The sequence below is a fragment of the Lutra lutra genome, chromosome 2 (assembly GCF_902655055.1).
Source record: "Lutra lutra chromosome 2, mLutLut1.2, whole genome shotgun sequence".
NCBI lineage: Eukaryota > Metazoa > Chordata > Mammalia > Carnivora > Mustelidae > Lutra > Lutra lutra.
The window spans coordinates 113,998,294-114,024,281 of NC_062279.1; the positions used below are offsets into that span (position 1 = coordinate 113,998,294).

Genomic DNA, 25,988 nt, shown 5'->3' on the forward strand with positions numbered 1-25,988 from the left:
TACAAGCTGGGTGAAGTATATAAGAACCTACAGTATCTTAACTGACCTTCAAAGAGTACATATTCATTTAACGATCTATTTGGAAAAAGGTATGGTGCAGTGCATTTCCTTTTCCATGGCAAAGGAAAAAGAGGGAAGTTGTTCCCAGTCTGGCATGGCTTCTGAGAATCCAGGATCTTCCTGACTGGAGGCCCACATCATGTGTGCAAGGCCAACTTTCAAGTTCTGCTTAGAACCCCCATATCTTGATCGTGCTCCAAGCTGTTCCCCCAGGAAACACGGATAATCCTAAAAAAAGTTTCAAAGTAAAATTGGTATGGCATTTTTTTTTCATTTGTCACTTCTTTCATTCTCTCTTTCATAACATTTTATACCCCAGAAACTAAAGGAGTAACAAAGGCAGCTAATTTTGATGACTGCGTCATTCATTATGACTTCTAAAGGCAACTGTGATGAACACAGATCTATTGGTTAGCTCAAAGTAATCAAATTTAGAGGCTAGATTTTAGGCAGAAGGACAAGCAGGTAAGGAAACATCCCAGAGAAGGAGTCCTTTTCCTGATCTCTCAAATCCAGGCAGACGAACAGACCCTGACTTCATGTAGGCGTGCATTTGACCTTGTTGGGAGAGTTACTGACTGACTTAAGGTGTGCCTGCTACCTCATATCAGTGCTATGTTATCTAATTTAAGCAAGCTGCTGGGACAGAGAAACTCCATTAATCTCTGGAACATCTTCCTGAAGCGGTAGTCAGGGAAAGGATCCTGTTCCCCAAGAGAATTCTTTTGGTAAGTCTATGGAAATATTGACTTAGGGTCATGTTGAAATAGGCAATGGCCAAGGTGGCCAAAGCAATTGCCTGTTTATGGCTTCTATAATTAAGACATGTATTTCAGCAAGGGCTTGAATCTAAGGTGCACGTTTAGGCACTGCATGCTTAACATCATTCCAAGATCATCACTTCTAAAAACACTGTTGATTAATAGAGCTCTTTTGGATCTCTTAAAGATAATGTTTATCAATATAGTAGAGCTTAATGGGTAAGAGCTCAGCTCTGATTTGCAGTCAGACTGCCTGGCCTCCCAAGTTCACGTTTCCATTTACTTTGGGCAAGTTATTTCACCTTTCTGTGTCTGTTCCCTAATTGGTGAAATGCTGATAAAAGTAATATGGACCTTGTAGGATAGTGGGATAAAAGGAGTACTTATCAAGTGCCTATCAATAGAATAATATTTATTAATCATGGTTGCTATTATTATACTTTATGTAAAACCAACTCTTTGTTAGATTTCTGTAACTAAAACCCCGGATCCCTGAGGTAATATGTTTATAAAATCTGAACTACATCAGCATTCCTTTTTTTTTTTTTAATTTCCTTCCTTTATAGTCATAGTTAGTTCAGATGTACTATTTCAGAAATCTGATTCTAGAAATCAAGATTCTAATTGCTCTAGGGGCCATTCACCTTTGTGCTTGTCACTCAGTTTTCTGAAATTTTCCACTTTCTCTCTCCTACCAGCATTCTGCAAAGTTGTGAGATGGGTAAAGTCAGTAGACATAAACCCTAACCCCATTATCTCATATTCTAGCAGTAAGTGTTTCTCCTTGATGTCTTTGTTCTCTATTGAAGTATCCCACCCAAGAACCTTCTGGTTTTCTGTGGACTTTTCATTTTATTCTTTCAGTTATTATAAACATGTAGCTGGTAAGTTATTTCTTAGAACCTGGAGCTGTCATGTTCAAAATTTTACCCCCTTTATATTCCAGAGGACCAGTTAAAGCTCCCAAAGAATTGAGACTGTCTTTTAAATTCTCAAATATTTTCTTGCTAGTACTATAATGAAATTAAACTTCAGATTCTGTGGTTTTGTTTGTTTCTCTTTTTAATGCACAACCTGTCTTTTGTTCCTGTCCTTGCAAAGAGTTCTTAGTGGCATTAACAAGTGAGAACTGACAGCATTCTGCTGTTATCTCTCCTAATAGACACAATATTAGCCTAAAAGAATGCACATTGATTTCAACATCGTGGTAGGCAAGGAAATGACAGGTTTGCACGCTAGAAGCATTTCAGGAGTATATATATTATTATATATAGGCATGACTTTTTCTATCAATGTTGCTAAGCAAATTACTTCTAAAGATAAAACATGTTCTTTTAGGTTAATTCTACCTGGCATGATATTTTACACACACTTTACAAAGACTCTGCTAAGACAGACTAGTTTTAACCTGCCATATTTTTTCGCTGTAATTAACTCTTATGAATGATGTTGCTAACAAATACTGTATGTTGATAACAAATCATTTTATCATTTTAGAGTCACTTAACTTTTACATAAGCTTCTATAAAGACATAGTACCTAGATTCTTATTTCTCTTCACCTAACTTCCTGGCAACAGTAAACAATTACCTGAAAGGGGCAAAAAAATGGAATGAGAAATATAATCACTTCTCCATTCTTCAGAAAGAACAAGGATTTCAATAAGCATGTATTGAGTGCCTATTTTTCTCTAACACCTGTGGTTGGAACTAGTAATACACATTTTAATAAATCATTGATAAATTCTCCTTAATTTGAAGCAGTTTGTAACCTATTAAGAGAAACAGAAAAATCAAACAGTACACATAGCCATATGTGGAAAGTACTTTTGTAATCATATAAGAATAGAAGTACCTCCAAGTTATCATAAGAATTCAAATGAGGGGTGTTTAATTCAGACCCTAGATGCTAGAGAAGTTTTCGAGAACAGGTGACTTTCACTAAATTTTTGTGTATGTGTGTTAGAAATTAGCTAGGTAGGAAAAGTGGGATCTCATTCTGGAAGCAGGAAAACAGAACATAAGTAATTGTCCAAGGGTGGGGGAGGGTCCAGTGATTCCAATATCCTTTAGATGCTCTGAGATGGGTTGGGAGATGGAGACAGTAGAATGGGGACCAAAGATTCATCAGGCTTTTGTAGATCCATGGGTTGACTATATAATAGTGTTTTCACTCATTTCACAAGATGAGCTGAACTGTGGGTCCTTTACTCCGTAATCTGCTCCCACTTCTGCCTTACTGACCTCCGTATCCATGAGCCTGAGTCTCTCCATAGCTCTTCACTTTTCTGAAATGCCATCTTGCATAAAATGTCCTCCTTTGGCCCTATTAGTGGCATTTTGGAATTATCTCAAGCTATGAAACAAACCATAATCGACTTAGAGGTGAGGTAAATCCCCAAGATTTTTATCGTGTTTCTATTCTTTGCACTGTGTGTATTCTTTATAAATACACTGTTCTTTCTTGTCATGTTGGAAATGTGAGCCCACTGTGACTAAGGTCATATTTACTATAGACCCCATATTTCGTTGGCTCTCCCTAGATGTTAAATATTAATGGAAGGAGATGAAGCACAAGAACAAGAAAGTAATTCAAATAGATCCCAGCTGGTTCTAGCTGTGTTAGAAACATAAGGGAGAAAAGCAAACACTTCTTTTCAAAAATATAAAACTGAAAATATTTCTAGGAGAGCATGGGCTATTTAAAATCATCAGATAGTGGGACGCCTGGGTGGCTCAGTGGGTTAAAGCCTCTGCCCTCAGCTCAGGTCATGATCTTAGGGTCCTGGGATTGAGCCCTACATTGGGCTCTCTGCTCAGCAGGGAGCCTGCTTCCTGGTCTGTCTCTAACTGCCTCTGCCTACTTGTGATCTCCGTCTGTCAAATAAATGAATAAAATCTTAAAAAAAAAAAAAAAAGAGAGAGAGAAACTCTCCCTCTCTGCTTGCCTCTCTGCCTACTTGTGATCTGTGTCTGTCAAATAAATAAATAAAATCTTTAAAAAAATAATAATAAAATAAAATCATCAGATAGTGGGACGCCTGGATGGCTCAGTTGTTAAGCGTGTGCCTTAGGCTCGGGTCATGATCCCAGGGTCCTGGGATGGAGTCCCATGTCGGGCTCCTTGCTCAGCAGAGAGCCTGCATCTTCCTCTGCCTGCCCTTCTCCCTCCTTGTGCTCCCTCTCTTGTTCTCTCTCTCTCTGACAAATAAATAAAGTCTTTAAAAAAATGAAATAAAAAAAAAATCATCAGATAGCTTTGAACGGAAGTTCCTTTAAAATTATACAACAAAAAAGTAGTTTCCAGATGTCCTTACATTCATAATGAAAATGTAAAATATGTTTACCATGTAATTTGGATTTTTAAACATTTCTTTATGATCACATTAAAATATGAAGTTTCACTCATTGTTTTAGATAATCATTTATTCAGGTAATGAATATCATGGTACAGGAAAAAAATATATATATACATTTTAATTTTAGCTTTTCTGAAGCCCCATTGTTCACTTTAGGCTGCCTTACTGAGAGTCCTTGCACTAAACGCCTCTGGTCGCATTCCGTACGAGACAAAGGCATATTTTAGGGATGTACCTCTTACAAAGAGGTATTGATGGACCAGGAATCAGAGTTTGGACAAATGAACATTTCATTATAACACAGCCTAATTGTTAAAGCTCTTCTTATTGAAAAGAATAAAAATTTCATTAGTCATCACAGTAGCTCAGCACAAACTCCTCCTCCTTTTCCCCACAATGCACAGAAAGAATGGCAAGTTCTAAGCTTAAACATTTGGAACCTTTGGTGCTTCCTTACTTTTGCTCCAGATATACTAAGAAGTATTTCAGTAACAGTGATGAAATAACTTGGTGATACTTGAAGCTAAATTCTATAGATGGAATTGTTTAAACAAGAAAGAAAGAAAGAAAGAAAGAAAGAAAGAAAGAAAGAAAGAAAGAAGGAAAGAAAGAAGGAAGGAAAGAAAAAGAAAGAAAAAGAAATCTCAGTGATCTCACACAAATGCAGTTCAAGTTAAGAGCTGCCTGGAGGGCCTGCTCTCCCAAGCTTAGGGCCTCAGGATGATTTGGGATTATGAAGAATCCTGAGACTTAAATAAGATAAAGATAAAAATGCTTTATAAATTATAATTTGTAGATACAAGGAAATACATTTGCATTGGTAATCCTCATCTCCATACAGTTTTTTTTTTTGTTAAAGATTTATTTATTTATTTATTTATTTGTCAGAGAGAGAGGGAGAGAGAGCGAGCACAGGCAGACAGAATGGCAGGCAGAGGCAGAGGGAGAAGCAGGCTCCCCGACAAGCAAGGAGCCCGATGCGGGACTCGATCCCAGGACGCTGGGATCATGACCTGAGCCGAAGGCAGCTGCCCAACCAACTGAGCCACCCAGGCGTCCCTCCATACAGTTTTTGAGTTTCGTGTCTTTTCAGCTTCTCCAGGAGAGAGGTATTGATTATTGTCCTAAATGTAAAAACTGACACAAGAAAGGACCAAGACACAATGAAGACTCACTAATCTAGGAATCAGAAGTCCTGCCATTACTTAGACAGTAGTGTTGAATGTGAAGATGTGAAGGCTAAACTAGATGAGGACCACAAGTGCCTGACACCATTAGCCCCACATTTGAGCAGAAATTGCCAATTAATGATAGAAGGGTTTCTGGCTCAAGTCTTTGCCAACATAGCACCTCAATTGAAGTTGGTTCTTTGAGTTTAAGCCTGTGTGGCCCACGGGGACTAGATAATCTTTTATTTTTTTCCTTCTAGGTCTAAGAAGCTATAGTTGCCATCTGTGATTGTAGATAAATCACATTCTCTGCCCAAAGTTTTCTAGTGACTCAAATTTTCATTAAGAGTAAAAGCTAAAGTGCTTAAATGACTTACTATTCAATCTTACCTTTATTGCCTCTCGTCCCTCCTCTCCCACCTCTCTTTCTCTTTCTAACCCAGTCAGCTTCAGTACACTGGTTTACTGATCCTTCCTTGAATATACCAGGCATTCCCTCCTCTCAGAAATTTTGCAACGACTGTTCCCTCTGCCTCCAGTACTCTACTCCTACCTGTCTGTGTGCTCACTCCCTTATATCTTCCCCAAGTCTTTACTAATTTCAGCCTTTAACTTGTTTACACAGGAGTTGGCAAACTACAACACACGGGCCAGATCTGGACTCTGACTGTGTTTGCACAGTCTACAAGGTAAGAATGGAATTTACAGTTTTGGTTGAAAAATATATAAATTAAATTAAAAATTATACTCTGTGACACATGAAAATCATATGAAATTCAAATTTTGATGTTCATAAATAATTTTATTGAAATACAGGTGCTTTTGTAATAAAATGGCAGAGTTAGTTATAGTAGGGACTTTATGGTCCACAAAGGCTAAAATATTTACCAGTTGGCCTTTACACAAAAAGTTTGCTGGCCCCTAAGAAAGACATCAGTTTGTTAAAAATTTCTAGAAACACTAGTAATCCTGTTTCTCTCTCTTTCTCTCAACTTTTTTTTTTTTTTAAGATTTTATTCATCTATATGACTGAGATCACAAGTAGGCAGAGGCAGGCAGAGAGAGACCAGGAAGCAGGCTCCCTGCTGAGCAGAGAGCCCAATGCAGGGCTAGATGCCAGGACCCTGAGATCATGACCTGAGCTGAAGGCAGAGGCTTTAAACACTGAGCCACCCAGGCGCCCCTCTCTTAACTTTTTTAAAAGTAACATTTATTGGGGTGCCTGGGCGGCTCAGTGGGTTAAAGTCTCTGCCTTTGGCTCAGGTCATGATCTCAGGGTTCTGGGATCAAGCCCCGCATTGGGAATCTCTGCTCAGCAGGGAGCCTGCTTCCTCCTCTTTCTGCTTGCCTCTCTACCTACCTGTGATCTCTGTATGTCAAATAAATAAAATCTTAAAAAAAAAAAAGTAACATTTATCACATGATATCATAGTATGCAAATTCTTTGTATATTATGTCTATCCAGGAGAGCAGAAATTCTATAAAGTCCAAGAATTTTGTTCATTTTATTTCTTGATATATTCTCAATACCCTGAAGAGTGTCTGTACATAGTAGGTATTCAATAAATACATTTTCAGAATGAATGAATTCTATGGAAGATACCTGCTTAAAGTAGAAATAAATTAGATGGGGTGATCAGAGAAAACTTCAGGGCAAGATAATATTTGAGTGTTAAAGGGTACTGTGGACTTAGAACAGAGAACAGTTTTTCCTAGAAATGGTACTAAACAAAGAAAATTTGTGTAGTCTGAATGTAATGTAGAGCCCATGATGTAGAGAAAAGTGGGTTGAGCCCATGTTGCAGATGGCCTGGAATGTCTGATAAAGACACGTGAGTTTAATCCTATAAAAGTTGTATATTTTAGAAAGATTTGTCTGACTGATATAGCATACAGTATGGGGTAGAGTGGGTAACATATATATAAGAATTGCAATATCCCAGGTTCAGATATCTAAAGGTTTAGCATTGGACTGTGGTAAATTAGATGGAAAAGTAAGGATAGTGGAAGTATGGTAGGAGGAACCAATGGTACCTTCAGTATTTTGATCCTTGGTGAAAAATGTCATTGCCAACAACTGGAAGGTAGCAGAAAAGAAAGAGTGTTATCACAAAAATGGCCCAAACAAACAAAAAACTAAAACAAAATGAAAACAACAAAGCTGTGCTTCAGTTCGTTGCATTGTATTGAATAAATACGCATATAACTCCATGTGTAAGAGTTCTGTATATTTTATGCCACAGAGAGGCATATAAGACTACAAACCTGACAACATAAACTAAGTTTACTGGAGTTAGATTAGTTAAACTACTTCAGAATGAGGTCAGAATAAGTTTCACTCAGTTAGAGGGAGACAGAGAATTTTAAGTAGACTCCCTGCTGAGCAAGGAGCCTGACATGGGACTCTGATCCCATGACCTTGAGATCATGACCTTAGCCTAAATCAAGAGTCCACACTTAACCAACTGAGCCACTCAGGAGCCCCTGTCATTCCCATTTTAGAGATGAAGCAAGCACAAGTGATTATTTGGCATTGGATGCAGATATCATTCCCAAAGCCATAACTGTAATTTAATCGGTCACATTACCTGTTCTTATTGGACTAAAACAATTTTAAATGTACCTAACAGCTCATTTGAATACCATTATCTCCAGCTTTGCTAAATAATTACTAATTCTTCTCACAACAAATAACTAGTATGTAGCATGAATCCATTCTTAATATCGAAACAAATCAAGTTTTGCTGTACACTTAACCTACTATAATTTTTCTTATACTTTAATATGATGTAAAATAGCTTCAAAGCTTTTGTGAGTATAAAAAATAGACATTGAAAAAAATAAAATACCCGGGGCACCTGGGTGGCTCAGTGGGTTAAAGCCTCTGCCTTCGGCTCAGGTCATGATCCCAGGGTCCTGGGATCGAGCCCCGCATCGGGCTCTCTGCTCAGTAGGGAGCCTGCTTCCCTTCCTCTCTCTCTGGCTGCCTCTCCACCTACCTGTGATCTCTGTCTGTCAAATAAATAAATAAAATCTTTAAAAAAAATAAATAAAAAATAAAATACCCAAAATACGGAGAGGAAAGCACAGCTTAAAATAACATCTTAAATACTTGTAAAATTTTACATAAATGAAATCAAATTATGTATGATTTTTTCTTTTATTAGACTTAAAGTTATTTTACCATGATTACAAAAAAAATTGGCACTGTCATATATCATTGAGTTTATTATTTATGTTCAATGTAAAAAATAAATAAGAAATTTTAAAAACTTGCAAAAGTATAACAAATTATCTTAAAAATCTAACTGAGTGATGGGGCGCCTGGGTGGCTCAGTTGGTTGAGCATCCCACTCTTGGTTTTGGCTCAGGTCCTGATCTCATGGGTGGTGAAACTGAGCCTGGCATCAGGCTCCACGCTCAGCATGGAGTCTGCTTAAAATGCCCACCATCTTCCCCTCCCACTACTCATAAACACTCTCACTCTCTTAAATAAATAAATCATTAAAAAAATAAAATGATAATGACAATCCTTTTCAAAGGATTATTTAATGGAATTAATATGATAAAATTAAGTACCTATCTAGTGAGTAGCTATTCTAGGAATGATAGCTATTATTGTTGAGAATTGGATAAATGCTAAGATAAAGAACCAAAGTTTGAGGGGCGCCTGGGTGGCTCAGTGGGTTAAAGCCTCTGCCTTCAGCTCGGGTCATGGTCCCGGGGTCCTGGGATCGAGCCCCACATCGGGCTCTCTGCTCAGCAGGGAGCCTGCTTCTTCCTCTCTCTCTCTCTCTGCCTGCCTCTCTGCCTACTTGTGATATATCTCTCTGTCAAATAATAAATTAAAAAAAAAAAAAAGAACCAAAGTTTGAGAATCAAGCTACACACATTTAATCCTTCACTTACTTTGTTCCATGTAAAGCTATGAACTGTGCTAGGTGCCTGGAAATACATGTACTGTCCAGGCCCTCCCCTGTTTTTATGGAGTTGCCAGGATGCTTTATCAGGTATCATAGATGACTCAAGTTCTACTAGGCAGAGAATTTAAACCAGGCCACCTCCTTGGTGACAGTTCAGCAAATAAAACCTTGTGCTTTTGGATACCCTGATGCTTTTCACTAAAAATATATGTAAAAGCAGCTGTATTTGGAATTCATTCATTCATTCATTCGACAGTTAACCTCTTGAGCATTTTTAAATGTTCTTCTTGGAACTGGCTGTATGATGGCAAAAACAAACAAGATTTCTTCTCCCATAGATGTTCCAGTATCTTGGAGGGAGGAAAAGAAACCAAGAAACAAATAAATGGACAGTACAAATACATTTAGTAATAGGTGCTAGAAATAAAATCAAATACAGTGTTATGAATGACTGGGCTGCTTGAACTTAGGCAGTTGAGTAAAGCTTCTCTGGCAAGGGGTATCTGACCCGGGACCTGAATGATGAAACGCCAGCCATGTAGAGAGAGAAAATTCTAGGCTCGGGGAATAGCTACTACAAATCATCCAAGGCAGGAACAAACTTAGCCAGTTCAATAACTACAGCTGTTTAATAGTATGGGGGGAGAAATGGGACTGATGGGACAGCTGTTGTCAGAGAAATATTCGCAACTATAAGCTTGAATATGAGCTCCTTAGTGCAACAGAAAGTTACAGAGAATGCTGACATTCCCAAATCCACAGGTTTAACTCAAAGTTCTAGAAAAAATTGATGTCATCTATTCTACCAAATCATGTAGTTTAATATTTATTCAATCAACAAATATTTGAAAACACCTATCAAGTACTAAGCCTTGAAGAAGTGTAACCCATAGGAAAGCTCAGATGTATATACTTAGTGTCAGCAGTTAAGCTCTAATCAGACAGGTAGAGATCACTTTTAGCTGAGCAAATCTGAGATTTCATGGTCATATTGGCATTTGAGTTAGGATAGTAGGTAGAATTAAGATATATAAAATATAATACTGAAGGCATTCTAGGAAATAGCATGAATAAAGGCATAGAGATAAGTTGTTCAGGCAATAAATAATATAGCATTTGGAGTTGGTATTATGTAACATCTTTGAATTCAAAGCTGAACTTGACCTTGTCATATTTTCTTATTTAAAGATCTTTTTAAATAATTTTTATTTGAGAGAGAGAGAGAGAGAGAGAGAGCGAGCGAGCACGTGAGCTGGGGGAGAGGAAATAAAGAGGGAAAGAATCTCAAGGAGAATCTGAGCTGAGCTAGAACCCGGGCGCAGGGCTCCATCCCACGACCATAAGATCATGATCTGAGCCAAAACTGAAGTGGATGCTTAACAGACTGAGCCACCCAAGCACCCCTACCTTGTCACATATATTTTTTTTTCTCACACTTCCCTTAGCAAGAAATTATACGCATTATCAGAACTCTGAGCTCCATCACAGGTCTTCTGTAGATTGAGCAGTAGGGTGAGATGAAATGGTGGGTCATTCTTCCTAACCTCATCATATAGCTGAGCTGGATCTTCTGCTCAAGAGAAAAAGCTGAAAGAGTGAGGGTCATCAGCTACATTGTTCCACAGTGGTCTGGGAGATTGCCAAGGCTACAGATTACCAGGCAACCCGGTGGCCACCAAGCCCAGTAAACCAAGAATTGATGTTAAGGGCATGAAAACTGGCTGATTTGTATGAATTTGTTTAATCTGTTCTCAATAGGTAACCTGATTTGCATCAGGTGATCTATTTAAGGCACACCTGGATTCAGAAATGAAGTCATTAGGTTATGAATTTCATCTATTTTTCAAAGAATCAACTTCACCCATTAGCCCACATATGATGTAGACTTCCTAAATTTTACCACCTGTCTGTAGTATGCCTCCTCAACAGTTACAAATGATGTTTCGCAAAGTTACCTGTGTTTCCTGCCTAATATGTCAGGCTGTAGTGGATTTTTATTGCAACATTACAGGTTGGTTAATGGGAGCTCAAGCAACTGATGAGGACAAACTGCTGATCCCTGATGGATCAGGTGAGGTTGAAGACAGCTGCCCAGAGATGAGAGAGCTGAAGCCAGAGCAAGACTGCTTATAATAGAGTTGCAGTTCCCAAGTACAAATTCCTTCAGATGCATCCGTTTAGGAGACTTGTAGTCTCCTACCCTCTTGAACATGTCGGGCACCCTATGTCAAATAATTACTACAAATGGGATTGATCTTTGGGTAAATTGGACAACAGAAAGATTACAAGATTTAATCTTTGGGCGGCAGTAATAATGGGCAGAATGTTTCATGAGCATTAGTTCCCTAGAATTTTCTTTGATTCTGTCAGTGGCAGCAATGTTCTTCCATTTATTGATTCAAAGAGTATTTGTTGAAGACCCACTCTAATAGCCACTGTGCTCTAGAAGTTATGGATCCAAAGTGAACAAAGCAGAGTCCCTGTATCACTGAACTAGGAAAGCTATACAACTATGATACAAATGATAAGAAAACTGCAGAGGACAGACAAATACCAAACCCAGGCTTTGGGTCTCAGAGCCGGCTTCTTGGAGGAAGTGCTCTATATGCTGAGATATAGATTAGGAGGTGGTAGTGAATGAGCTGGTGGAGAAGGAGGAGTCCCACACATGTGAAACCAGCTTTTTTTAGGAAAGCTATGGCTGGAGTATCAAGACTGGGGTTCCTGTAACCAATCTAAATGATGTCACTTTCTAATACCCTCTCAGTATGTCCTCTGCTTTTCTTACATAGGACTTGATAGAGTGTGTAATTCTATATTTATATGATTAAAAAGTGTTCTATCTTTCCATTGCCCATTTTGTTCACCCAACTTTTGGGCATATATTAGGCAGTCAATATTTGTTGAATCAAAAAATGTCTGGGCTGAAGGAAGGAATAGCAGAAAAGACACTAGATAGGTAGCCAGGAATCAAACTAAGCAAGACTTTCTTGACCATATATTTTTAAAAGATTTTATTTATTTATTTGACAGGAAGAGTGAGAGAGCACAAGCAAAGGGAGCAGTGAAGGGAAAGGGAGAAGCTCCCCGCTGAGCAGGGGCCACCCCCCCACCCCATGTAGGGCTCAATCCCAGGACTCTGGGATCATGACCTGAGCCGAAGGCAGAAACTTAACTGACTGAGCCACCCAGGCGCCCCTTTCTTGACCATATTAAGGAGTTCTTACCTTCATTCTAAAATAGTACAAGACAGAGAAAGTGCTTTAAGCTACAGTTTGCATTTTAGAAAGCTTGTTTTAACTACAGTGTAAAGAATAGATTGGAAGGACACCCTGGGTGGCTCAGGTCATTATCCCAGGGTCCTTGGATTGAGCTCCACGTGGGGCTCCTTGCTTGGTGGGGAGCCTGCGTGCTTCTTCCTTTGCACCTCCATCCTCACTTGTTCTCCTCTCTGTCTGCTCTCTCTCTCTTTTAAATAAATAAATAAATAAACAAACAAACAAAAAATCTTTTTAAAAAGAATAGATTAGAAAAGAGCAGAAGTCAGTCTCTGAGTTACCTGAGCAAACTGGAATTATGCCATTGGGGGTGGGCTTGAGGGATAGTTGGGGAGATAGATTGATAAGACTTGGCCTTTGGTTAGATAAGGAGCAGAAGAATAATGGAGTTCTCCAAGATGACCCATCGGTTCTGCATTGGGCAGCTAAGTGGATCGTGAAGAAAAGCAGTGTTTTTTCTTTGTTTTGGTGATGAAGGGGTAAGTGGTAGGTTCACTTCTGAGAGTATGAAGTTTAAGATACCTGTGGTGTCATCTAATAGTTCTCCGGGAGGAAGTTGTATATATATATCTCTGATGCTCAGGAGAGAAATCTTGTTTGGATATAGGGACTTGTGAGCCATCAAAACATAGGTAATTAAAGTTGTCTTTTGTTGATGTGACTGAAAAAACTCTATAAAACCTGCTTCCAGTGACAAGCTCTGAAAGGTCTCTCTTCAAAGCTGACTCCAAGCAGTCCATAAGTTGGTAAATAAATCATGGAAGAAGGTTTATGATTTTGGGGAAAAATCACATGGTCTCTGTCAGCTTTTTAAAGGCCAGTATGATGGGAGAGCCAACAAAGAGACAGCTGGACTCCGTAGGTCTCTACACCCCAGTTCCAGCAAAGTTCACCCTGTCAGCTCCTTGCTGGGTAACAATTCTGAGTTACTAGTTTATTTTGAGCCTTTTTGAGTAAGAGACACATGTAGCAGAGAATCGTCTAGGTATTGTTCTCCTAAAATACTGAATTAATCTCATTACATTGTTTATCCATATAATTGCCTTCCACCTGCAATTTAGATTGCTTTTCTTATTTGCTGCTTCTCAGTGCTGACCTGTCATTTCAGTTGTGCTGTGAACCCAGGTAGCAGAAGAGGATGATAGGTGCTTCCGATGTATTTTGTGTGATTTTTGCGTTATACCAGCAATGTTTTTAATGGCGGTTTAATGAGTAGGTGTTAGACTTGGTTACAGCACAGCACCTGAGCATGCATCATCTTTCATCCTACCTATTTACGGCATTTATATCAAATGTACACCCTCAGCAGGTATTCGGTTAATAACCCTTACTTACCTTACTGAATTAACATCAACAACAAATCCTGTGCACAGTATAAACATGGAATAGTGGAGAAAAAGATGAACTAATGTGTGTTGGGCATGGGAAGGAGGGCTATTTTACAAAAACCTTCCTGAAGTTTAAAAAAAAATGGATTTGCTGTTTTACTAGGAACACTTGGCAGAGGGAATCTGCCAATCAAAAACAAAACACAGGGGGGCCTGGGTGGCTCAGTGGGTTAAGCCTCTGCCTTCGGCTCAGGTCATGGTCTCAGGGTCCTGGGATTGAGCCCTGCATTGGGCTCTCTGCTCAGCGGGGAACCTGCTTCCCCCTCTCTCTTTGCCTGCCTCTCTGCCTACTTGTGATCTCTCTTTCTGTGTCAAATACATAAAAAAATCTTTAAAAAAAAAAAAGCAAAACACAATCAACACAATCAAAGGAAAACATGAATGAATGTTTTCACGGAGGTATGCAGGCGGCAGGGTGCTGATGGTATGTAATATTTGCAGGCAGCAATGGATCTCAAATGCCATGGTAAGGGTTTTGGAATCACAATCACCTGAGACAGTGGGGAGTTAGGAAAGTGTTTGACACAGAGAAGTATGACCCAGCTTTCATTTAAAAAAGAACACCTTGACAGCATTACTGATCGTGGATTCGAGATAGAGAACTGCTATGTCATTTTTCATGGCATTCGTGTCTACAGAGATTCAGAATCCACTATACTGCTGAAGTGCTGATTTCTGAAATCTAAATACTCCTGTTCTTTTAAGTCTCCCAGTAAACACAACCCTCATTATTTTTCAGGACAATAGCCCCTTAATCTTTCTTCTTTGCCCAAGCCTATTCTTCCTTCTTGGCGTCACTCCTATATCCCTATTCAGCGTGCGATGCATGGATCAACAGTTCAGTTGCACACTCACAAACACCTCAGATTCCCTTTGCCCTTGACCTGAGCCCAGCCTTTCTGCCAACCCTTAGTTCAAGATCTGTTCAGCCAAATGCACTTGTCCTTTGGCTATGAATAATCTTTATGAAAGTTATGTGATTAGATTATCTTCATGCCGAGTCCTCACTGTTATCTTCAAGTCCTTTTATTCCCAGTCAACTCCCTATTTTCTAGTTGCTTACACTTGGAAGATTATAAATCTTTCAAGAGGCTTGTTAAAAATTTTAGAACCCCAACCCAGATAAGAGACACAGAATCGCCAAGGAAATCTCTATTTTAAAACAATATTCTGGTTGATTCTTATCTGATAAATTTAAGAAACAGTGCATAATTAAATAGCATAATTAAAAAACTCCATAATTAAATAGCAACTCCTCTGAATTTATTTCACAACCTTAAAGCTGTAGCTGAACCCTCCTGACCAATTTGCCTAAGTTAAACACCAAAGAATAAAACAACTTCATTATTCTATATTCTCTTACATTCCTTTACTCATTTTCCCTTCCTGTCCATGTTTCTTTCAAAACCTCACCCATCTGTTACACTCCAGTGTTGAAGCGTCTCTTCCCAACACTCCAGTGTTGAAGCCTAACCTCCCAATTTGACTGTATTTGGAGACAGGGCCTTTACAGAATAATTAAGGTTAAATGAAGTCTTACAAGTAAAGGTAACAGAGCTGTATCTCTTTCTCTCCTCCTCTCCCTCCTGTTTTTCTGTGACCTGATGTACTTATCCCAACCCTGTCTCACATAGGAAAGAAACTTTCTAACCTACAAGACCAATCTGATAAATCACCCTTTTTGAGGAGCTTTATCTGTAACTCCCATTGCTCTTGAGTCTCCCAAACACTGGGAATAAATAAATGTAATGATACATGTATATGGTTGGTAGACAGGCAGTACTCCTGTTTTTAAATTCCCGATGTGGGAGCCTGGGTGACTCAGTTGATTAAGCATCTGCTTTCAGCTTGGCTCAGGATCTCAAGGTTGGGCTCCCTGCTCAGTGGGGAGTCTGCTTCTTCCTCTCCCTCTTCCTGCCTTCCCTCTGTCCCTCTCCCTTGGTCCCTCCCCCTGCTCATTTTCTCTCTCTCGCTCTGTCAAATAAATAAAATCTTAAAAAAAAAATCCCAATGCTAGGTACTTACTTAATATTCATTAAATATGTATAAATAAGTGAATGAAAACAATCTACCTTTTCGATTCTGTCTTGTACTACATAATCCTGTGTCCCATTCAAATCAAACTAGCATGAATATTTGTTTCTTAATCCTTCTCTTTATGCTCATTCCTCAACCTGAATCATATTGACCATCTCTAGCCTATCTCCAAAGGTAACACCTTCTTTACTCTTTAAATTAAATCAAATACAGATATCTTTGCCCTGAAAGATAATGAAAAGATAATGTTGTTTCAATTAACCTAAATCACTAGTGTTCGCTTTATGGTAGAAATGATAGAAAGTAGAGTATGTACTATGGTGAGTGTTATGAATATTGTGTAAGACTGATGAATCACGGACCTGTACCCCTGGACACAAATAATACATTATATGTTAATTAAAAAAAAAAAAGAAAGAAATGGTAGAAAGATGTAAAATCAGTTTTAAATGTTTTGATACTTTAATACTACTACTACCACCACATTTTTTGAGCATTAATATACACCAAACACTATTCTAAGTGTTTTTCATGTGTCACTAATTTAATCTGCACAGCAACCCTATGAAGTAGACATTTTGTTATCATCATTTTACAGATCAGGAAATTAAGAGCTACGTGGTCGATAATTTGTCTGGTAAAATGATCCAGACTCTAGAGAACTAAGATTTAGATCGAGGAATCCTAACTCTAGAGCTTGAACTTTTGACTTGGTCTGTATAATCATATCTCATGCTCAATCAAGCAATATACAGATGGTAATTGAATGAAATATCATTTGATAACTTTATAGGACTCTTATTCATTTAAAGATAAGTATCATGACAATTATGAAATCTATTGGAATAAAGTATCTTATCCAATGATTGATGGAAAAGGGAACAAAAAATTACTTTTTGGCATAAGTGAAGTAATTCTGCAAGATGATTACATAACATGGGAGAGGAAAATTTTAGGTAAGATTTCTTGAAATGAACTATTGTGCTAATAATTACAATATTTTAAATTGTTCTGCGCAAAGAAGTAGATCAAAACAACATAATACCCAATTTTAGTGAAAATGCAATCTGACTGCCATGGACTCTGTCCTGCCATGTGTTCTACAATGAACCGCTTACCCTCTATTTTTCTTTACTTGAACTACTTACTGCAAAACTTTTCTTGCTATAGCATCCTGTGTTGTTACTTGGCCTTCAGTTCATGAGAACACACCTATGAACACAGACACGAATGTTGGTACTAGGATAAAAGTTTGTCTTCCAAAAGATACAGAATGCACTAAAATTAATTTTAATTTCCCATAGAGAATTCTAGGATACCAAAGAATACGTACCAGTTGGAATATTCTTGGCTAGATTGAAAAACAGGCCATTCTCACAAACACGAACTCTGTTCATGAGGTCCTTACATCAGAGAGGCTACGGTGGAAGTCAGATTAGCAGGAATAAGGAAACAGGGTCTAAAAGAAAGGGAAATGACTTTTTAAAAAAAATTTTAATTCTAGTGTAGTTATCATACAGTGTTATGTGAAATCTCTTTATTAAAGGCTAGAACACAGCTTAATAAGTTGTTCATGTGATTTTCTTTCTGACTCAGGCCCTGCTTTTACCACTAAAAGACTCAAGGGAATGGAAAGATAGGAAAGCTCTTCAAAGGACACAAAAGGAAGACTTTAAATTTTATTTTTTCAGTATAAGGAAGACTTTTTAAACTCTTCTGAATCATGACAAAAGCCTCATCCACTTAGCCCAGTATTATGTCTGATTTTTGACTTCTCAGAGGTAAATGAGGAAGGGGTGTCAGGTCCCCCCAAACTACTACAGTTCAGAGTCTTCAAAACAAGTAGCCTAAAGATGAATGGGGTGGAAAAGAAGACAGCCACTGGCCGGGGGGTGGGGGTGGTTAAGAGTCCTGGGCTGAGAGTCTAGAAATCAGGGATTAACTCCCTGTGAGTCTTGAGGCAAATCAGTGCATTTATTTGTTTGTTAGTTGCCTTTTCTTTCAAACAGGAGAGTTGGGCTAGGACAGAGGTCTCTGTTGTTCAGTTCAGCTGTAAGGTCTTAAGATTCGTTGAGGTGATTGCAGAACATGATGGAGGCACTGGTAGGTAAGATTTCCTGGAATTGAGCAACAGTGCTGTACTGGTGTCTGCGTTGTAGGATATCACTGAAATATTTTAGCAAGTAATGGTTCACCCTCTTGGATGGGCTTTAAGACACAACCTCTCAGTTCTGCTGTGCTCAGTGGAACATACATTGTGTTCATATTTATGGAAGGTGGGGTGGAATGTTTTCTCCTTGAGAACAAGTTACTCCACTTTGACTTTTAAAGGTCTTGATGAAGATGGATAGGAAATTTAAATCAGGGAAAGTAATTTTAACACCACACCCTAAAAATCACCCATCAGGGAAGTAATATTTTATTATATTAGTGAAGTAGCAGTAAATCTTCTTTAAGGTAATGACTTGTCATCTGTGTATTTAGTCCTTATTTCACAATGTAAGAGTAGAAATTTAGAGTGTATGTGTATGTATGTGTGTGCATGTGTGTGTATGTTCACTGTAGTTGTTGGTGACACAAGTAAGCAGTCTGAGCTAAAAAATACAGGAGTCATCAGTTCCAAATAAAGAGAAACCAATCTTTCATCACTGTATATTATAAACTTAGTCAAATGTGGATAGTTCTTTCTTTAAATAACTCCAGATAGCTCCTTGTAGATCAAATTTAATAACTTCCAAACTTTGTGTTTATAAGAATTATCTGGAGTTGTTGCTAAAAATTCTGATTCTTGGGGGCGCCTGTGGCTCAGTGGGTTAAAGCTTCTGCCTTCAGCTCAGGTCATGATCCCAGGCTCCTGGGATCAAGCCCCGCATTGGGCTCTTTGCCTGGCCAGGAGCCTGCTTCCGTTCCTCTCTCTCTGTCTCTCTCTCTGCCTGTCTCTCTGCCTACTTGTGATCTCTGTCTGTCAAATAAATAAATAAAATTTAAAAAAAATTCTGATTCTTGGTCTCTACCAGAATCAGTCTCTAGCATAGTCACTCAAACATTGGTTATATGCTGAAATCACAGGGGAGCTTTAAAAAATACTTATGGCCATGAACTAAGTCAGACAAAACAAACAAACAAACAAACAAATACATATACCTTCATAAACATTTAGAATCTAAAAAACGAAACAAAACAACAGCTCCCCAAAACAAAAAACATAGAATGGATTGGTGGTTGTCAGAGGGGTGTGGGGGAGGGTAGAAGAGATAGGTGGGAGGTGGTGGGCAATATGAGTGAAGGTGGTCAAAAGTTCTTCTTGTTATAAAGTAAATATGTCATGGGGAGGTATTGTGATGAATGATATGATGACTGTAGTTAATAACTCTGCACTGTGTATTTCAGAGTTTGCTAAGCAAATCTTAAAAGTTTTTGGGGTGCCTGGATGGCTCAGTCAGTTGAGCATCTGCCTTCAACTCAGGTCATGATCTTAGGGTCCTGAGATTGAGCCCTGCATCAGGCTCCCTGCTCAGTGGGGATGCTGCTTCTCCTTCTCCCCACCCTCCCCATGGTGGTCTCTCTCTCTTTCTCAAATAAATCAATCTTTAAAAAAGTTTTTAATGGCAAGAAAAAAAAATTGTACCTATGTGCGGCGATGAATGTTAACTAGACATTGTGCTAATTATTTTGCAATATATACAGGTATTGAATCATGCTGTACACTTGAAACTAATATAATATTATGTATCAATTATATCTCAAGAAAAAATTAAAACAAACTCATGCCCCACTTGAGTCCTAGAGATTTTGATTCAGTCTGTGGTAGGGCCTGGATATCTGGATTTTTTGATGTTCCCTAGGTGATTTTTTGGGGCAGATGAATTTGGGGACCACTAATCTGGGAGACAAAGCCAGGGATGAACTGCTTTACAAAGGTCCCCCAGATGATTCCAATCACCAGGCAAGTTCAGACAACAGTGATCAGATGATCATCTCCAGTGACACTGTTCACCTTTTCAAGATATCTTCAAACCCCTGTGGACTTAATTTACATTGTTTTAGATCTGACCCCTTATCACACCTATCTTCTGATTCACTCTCAATCTGGAGCACCTAGCTAATCTTCAAAGCAAGGATTCTGTGGCATTAGAGTTTCTCAACCCAATTGAAAACGCAAATTCTTGAGCCACACCCTAGACCTGAAGGTGGAGTTCAGAAATGTGTCATTCTAACAAGCTTTCTGAGGGATTCCTGGGACTGCAGAAGTTGCAGTCTGTGGTATTGAAACTTGCCTGGAATGAAGTATAAGAGACGACAATAAATGGTAGGCGCTCAGGAGCAGCTATTAATCCTGCTCTCATTTCCTCCCAGTTATAGCACTTTTCACAGAGTGGGATTAAGCCATTCTGTAGTAATACTGAAGAAAGCTCTTGAAAGTACTTAATTTGTGGATAGAGAGAGCTGTATTTATGAAAGGTGGATATGACTTACGAGTCAATGAACACTGTGTTACTCCAAAACTACAGCTGGTTATGTATTGACATTTAGATTTGGGAGCATAGCCTAAAATCAGAGAAAGTAAGGTTATCAGTTCATAAATCTCCGTAGCTCTCAATCTTGCTGAGTTTTCCATGTAATTCATCAATTTGAGATAATGAATTCATTTTTAAAAAATTCTTAAAATTTTGGGGTGCCTGGGTGGCTCAGTGGGTTAAAGCCTCTGCCTTCGGCTCAGGTCATGATCCCAGGGTCCTGGGATAGAGCCCCGCATCGGGCTCTCTGCTTGGCAGGGAGCCTGCTTCCTCCTCTCTCTCTCTGCCTGCCTCTCTGACTACTTGTGATCTGTCTGTCAAATAAATAAATAAAATCTTTAAAAAAAAATTCTTAAAATTTTGATTACTATCATCCAGTCGTATATTAAAGGTATTATCTTATTCTCACCAGAACTCCCCAAACAACTCAGGAACAAATGGCCTAAAATTAAATATAAAATACTTTTTATGAAATAACCCATTTGTTTCACATATATTTAACCTGCTAGATTATGGGGCAGTGCTGGAACTGCATAGTCTGTCTTGTTAGCTGGTGTGTGTGGTGTGTATGTGTGTATTTTAAGATTTTACTTATTTATTTGACAGGGATAGACAAAGCGAGAGAGGGAGAGTAGCAGGCTTCCTGCCAAGCAGGGTGCCTGATGAGGAGCCTGATTCTGAGCCTGATGCAGGGCTCCATCCCAGGACCCCAGGATCATGACCTGAGCTGAAGGCAGATGCTAAATGGCTGATCCATCCAGGCGCCCACTGTTAGCCATTGTATAACTAGAACTTAATTCTGTACCTAGCATATAAGGGATTAAAATATTTGATGATCAAATTAAGGCCATATATATTGTTAAATATTTTCCAAATATGAGAACTTGAAGAAAAATTCACTTAAACTTAGAGTTAGAATCGTGTGGAGAACAATAACAGCAGCAGCAGCAACAGTATGGTAACTTCAAACATGGGTCTATCAGATAGACTCAAAGCTTTCCCTACGGCATTTATCCTGTATAGGAAAAATACAGACAGTCTGATTCTCCATTTCAGATGTGACAAGTCATGATTCTTGACTCTGTCAAATACCTGAAAGCTCAAATCAGGAGCTGGACTAGTTAGTGTTTTCTAGCTTTATGTTAGCTATGTAATTAAGATTAGCTATATAACACAGCTCTCTATCTAGATGGATAGATGGTAATACAGCTAGCAGAATACATACCTATCTATGATATAATTAGAAGAAAAGATTATTTAAAGAAGTCCATGTGATTGCATGACCAACAGATTCCAGTTTGACAGTTTGTAAGCTTTGAACTTAATTTGTTTGTTGTTGTTAATTTATTTCTTTGCTCTTCTTTTATTATTATTATTTAGAAAATGTTGACAAGTCACTAATTTCATATAGGCTAGCATGGTGCTAAGAGTATTATTTCACAGTAGGGAAGAGCAGTGGCTGGTAGATTGGCCCAACTCTAGTTCTTGATTATCATGTAATAGCTATATGTATGACCTTAAGGGTCAAGATTCAGTCAGAAGAGAGAATACCAGTAGCTTGAATGTTACCAAAGTATATAAAGTTGTTCTTTAGGTCCAGGAAGGAGAATTCTTGTTTTCTCAGAGGTTGCAAGTGCAGGAAGCAGCCATCATCTCCAATACTGGGGGAACAGAGATACAGTTACTGAAATTTAGAAGGGGAAGGGCCCCGTGGACAGGGACCTATACACCCTGAGGAGAGGATTTTAATGAAGCTGGTTCTGCAAGTGTTGGACTACTGCAAACTTGATTCTCCTGCATCTAGAGAAAGGACTTCTGCAGCTGGAGTGAGGAAGCATGCAAGGCTAATGCCCATGGCACACATAAGCAGAGGAGAAGCCTACTGGGAGCTTGCAGGAAGTAGCCAGAAAGAGTCCCCTTCCCCATTCTCCTACCTCCAGCCCTGTCGTTCCCTGTCTTGGCAAAACCTAACGTAGGTCCAGCTGGAGAAGCTGAAATGTGGCTTCTCAGCTTCAGAAACACAAATCACAGGAAAGACAGACTGTTTGAAGCTTGGAGATAAGGTAATACCTTGGGCAGGTAGCATAGTGATTAAGTATTATATGGTGGATAAGACCTGGGCCTAGTAGATTGCCCTAATTTAGTTCTTGACCCCATCACTTACTAGCTATGTGATCTTTGGTTACTTATCCTTGATAAAATTAATTTGCTGTAGGTATAAAATGGGAACAGTGTTGACATCTTGGACTTGTGGGTAGTAAATTCAATATTGAAGTAAAACTTCTTCACATATAACCTCAGATAAATGTGTGAACAAATGTTAGGTATTAAATTTTTAATTTGTATTATACAGGAAGATAGTAGCCTGATTTCTTTTCAGTAAAATTTCTGACTATATTATAGATCAGTGGTTTTCAAGTTATTTGCCTCCAGTACAGGGAAAGACTTGTGCTTATAGTTACATAACTGTAATTTAATAGGTGCATTTCAAGCAACAGAATTCTGAAAGTCTGTCTACTGTTATTCATTAACTCACAGTTTTCCCATTATGTGGGAAATGACATGTCTATAATGACATGTCCCTGTCATTATAGAATTTACAGATTAGCAGAGGATAGAGACAACTAAATAATTACAGTATAGTAGTATAAAGACCAGGATAGGGGGCATGTAGGAATATAACAGTGATGGGCAACTAAACGCAACAAGATCTCAGAGGATATTTTCCAAGGAATAGAAACCTGACACCTGAGTAGGCTAGCCAGGCAAAGTTTGCAGGGAAGATAGGCTCTCAACATACTTTATAAAATTAAAATTAAAAAAATTATAAGCAGGGGCACCTGGGTGGCTCAGTTGGTTAAGTATCTGACTCTTGATTTCAGCTCAGGTCATGATGTCAGGGTCCTGGGTTCAAGCCACTTGTAGGGCTCCCCACCAAGCAAGGAGTCTGCTTGAGGATTCTCTCTACCCCTCTGCCCCTCCCTCCACTCACTCCTACTCTTTCTTTCTCTTTCAAATAAATAAATCTTCAAAACATTCACAAGCAGAAGGTTTGGCACCTTTTTAGTGACAATGTAAAACTAGCATTCAAAGAACATATTAAAGATCTTCAGAGCCCACAGTGAGAATGTTTAGTCCTATTTCTTGAAAGGGTTAAGAGGGGATGCCTGGGTGGCTCAGTTGGTTAGACAGCTGCCTTCGGCTCGGGTCATGATCCCAGAGTCCTGGGATCGAGTCCCACATCGGGCTCCTTGCTCGGCAGGGAGCCTGCTTCTCCCTCTGCCTCTGCCTGCCACTCTGTCTGCCTGTGCCCCCACGCTCTCTCTCTCTCTCTCTAACAAATAAAATCTTAAAAAAAAAAGGGGGGGGGTTAAGAGAATGTCATCTGTGGTTTTTGCTGCTGTTTTCAGTCCTGGAGAACTCTGGAGGGCTGAGTAGGTCATCAAAGCTCCATATATACTTGTTGGAAAGTACAGTTATACAGTTTTATACTATTATAGCTCAGGGTAGATAAGTATCTATCATATATTGAGGCCTTGAAAAAACAGCTGAGCAACATGACATACAGAACAGAGATTACAAACAGAGATTGGGAAAGGAAGTGAAATATGTCTATTAATCCAGTTTAATAATAATCACGTTATATTATATATCTGTATCTATCTCTACATATATGTACTGTCAGAATCCCATATATGAATAGCTGTGTGCTCCAGCACACAGCAGTTACAGGGTGATGTTTTAAAAGCTTTTGCATGACATGTTTTTTTCTTCTTGGTCCTTGGTTTTGACTGCTAGAGAGATCAAAGAACTATTGCTATGAATGTTTTGACAGAGTTATTGTTGTAGTGTGAAATGACTCTAAACATTCCTGACTTTTTTCCAGTTGAGATAACAATTATAAAATATAAATTTCATTTGTGTATGTAGTTTTCACACATGGTATTATTTGTTGTGCAAAATATTATTGGCCAGGATCTCTTAGTTCAATTCCAGATCTGTTTTTTAATGATCTCTTATTCTCTGACCTATTAAATCCTACTTTGTCCTAGACCATTATTACTTTATAAAATACATGTGCTATTAACAACTACAAAACAACTAACAAAATGGTCATAAATATATATTTATCAATAATTACTTAGAATGTAAATGAACTAAGTGTTCCAATCAAAGGACACAGGATGACAGAATAAAAAAATAAGACCCACCTATATGCTGCCTACAAGAGACTCACTTCAGACCTAAAGACATCTGCAGATTGAGAGTGAGGAGATGGAGAAATATTTATCAGGTAAAATGGATGTCAAAAGAAAACTGAAGTAGCAATACTTATATCGGACAAAACAGACTTCAAACAAGGACTGTAACAAGAGACAAAGAAGGATATTACATAGTAAAAAAGGGAACAATCTAAGAAGAAGATACAAAAATTGTAACTATTTATGCCCACAAAAGGGGAGGACCTAAATACATAACAGTTAATAACAAACATAAAAGTAATAATTCATAGTAATACAATAATATTAGGGGATTTTTATCATCCCACTTACATCAACAGATAGATCATCCACACAGAAAACTATTAAGGAACAGCAACTTTGAATGACACACCAGACCAGATAGATTTAACAGATAGATTCAGAACATTCATCCTAAAACAGCAGAATACACATTCCTTTCAAGTGCACACAGAACATTCTCCAGAATAGATCACATATTAGGCCACAAAACAAATCCCAACAAATTCAAAAAGTTGAAGTCATACCATGCATCTTTTCTGATCAAAACACTTTGAAACTAGAAATTAACAACAAGAAAAAAATCTAGAAAGAACGCAAATACATGGAGGTTAAATACCATGTTCCTGAACAATGAATGGGTCAACCAAGAAACACAGAAGAGATCAAACAGTACATGGAAACAAATGAAAATGAAAACACAATGATTCAAGAACTTTGAGATGCAGCAAAAGCAGTTCCAAGGGGTAAATTTATGGCATCACATGCCTACCTCAGGAAGCAAGAAAAATCTCAAATAAACAAGCTAAGCTTCCCCCTAAGGATGGGAACAAGACAAGAGTGTCTGTTCTCACCACTTTTAATCAACATAGTACTGGATGTCCTAGCCAGAGCAATCAGCAACAGGAAGAAATAAAAGGCACCCAACTTGGTAAGGAAGAAGTAAACCTTCACTATTTGCAGACAACATGGTACTCTGTAGAAAACAGACTGAAGGACTTCACCAAAAAACTACTAGAACTAATAGATGAATTCAGTTAAGTTGCAAGATACAAAATCAACCTACAGAAATTTGCTGCATTTCTATACACTAATCTTAAACTGCAGAAAGAGAAACTAAGAAAACAGTCTTACTTACAATTGCTCAAAAAATAACACAGTACCTAGGAATAAACCTAATCAAAGAGGTGAAAGACCTGTTCTCTGGAAACTATAAAGCACTGATGAAAGAAATTGAAGGGATTCCTGGGTGGCTC

General features: G+C 38.4%; 1 long non-coding RNA gene across 1 annotated transcript; it reads left to right on the top strand.

Moving 5' to 3' along the window:
- Positions 1 to 654: 654 nt before the first annotated feature.
- LOC125093238 (uncharacterized) lies at positions 655 to 12,042 on the top strand. Its single transcript, XR_007125182.1, has 4 exons — positions 655 to 788; positions 1,520 to 1,591; positions 5,974 to 6,037; positions 11,962 to 12,042. It is a non-coding gene; the product is annotated as an uncharacterized LOC125093238 (long non-coding RNA).
- Positions 12,043 to 25,988: the final 13,946 nt, after the last annotated feature.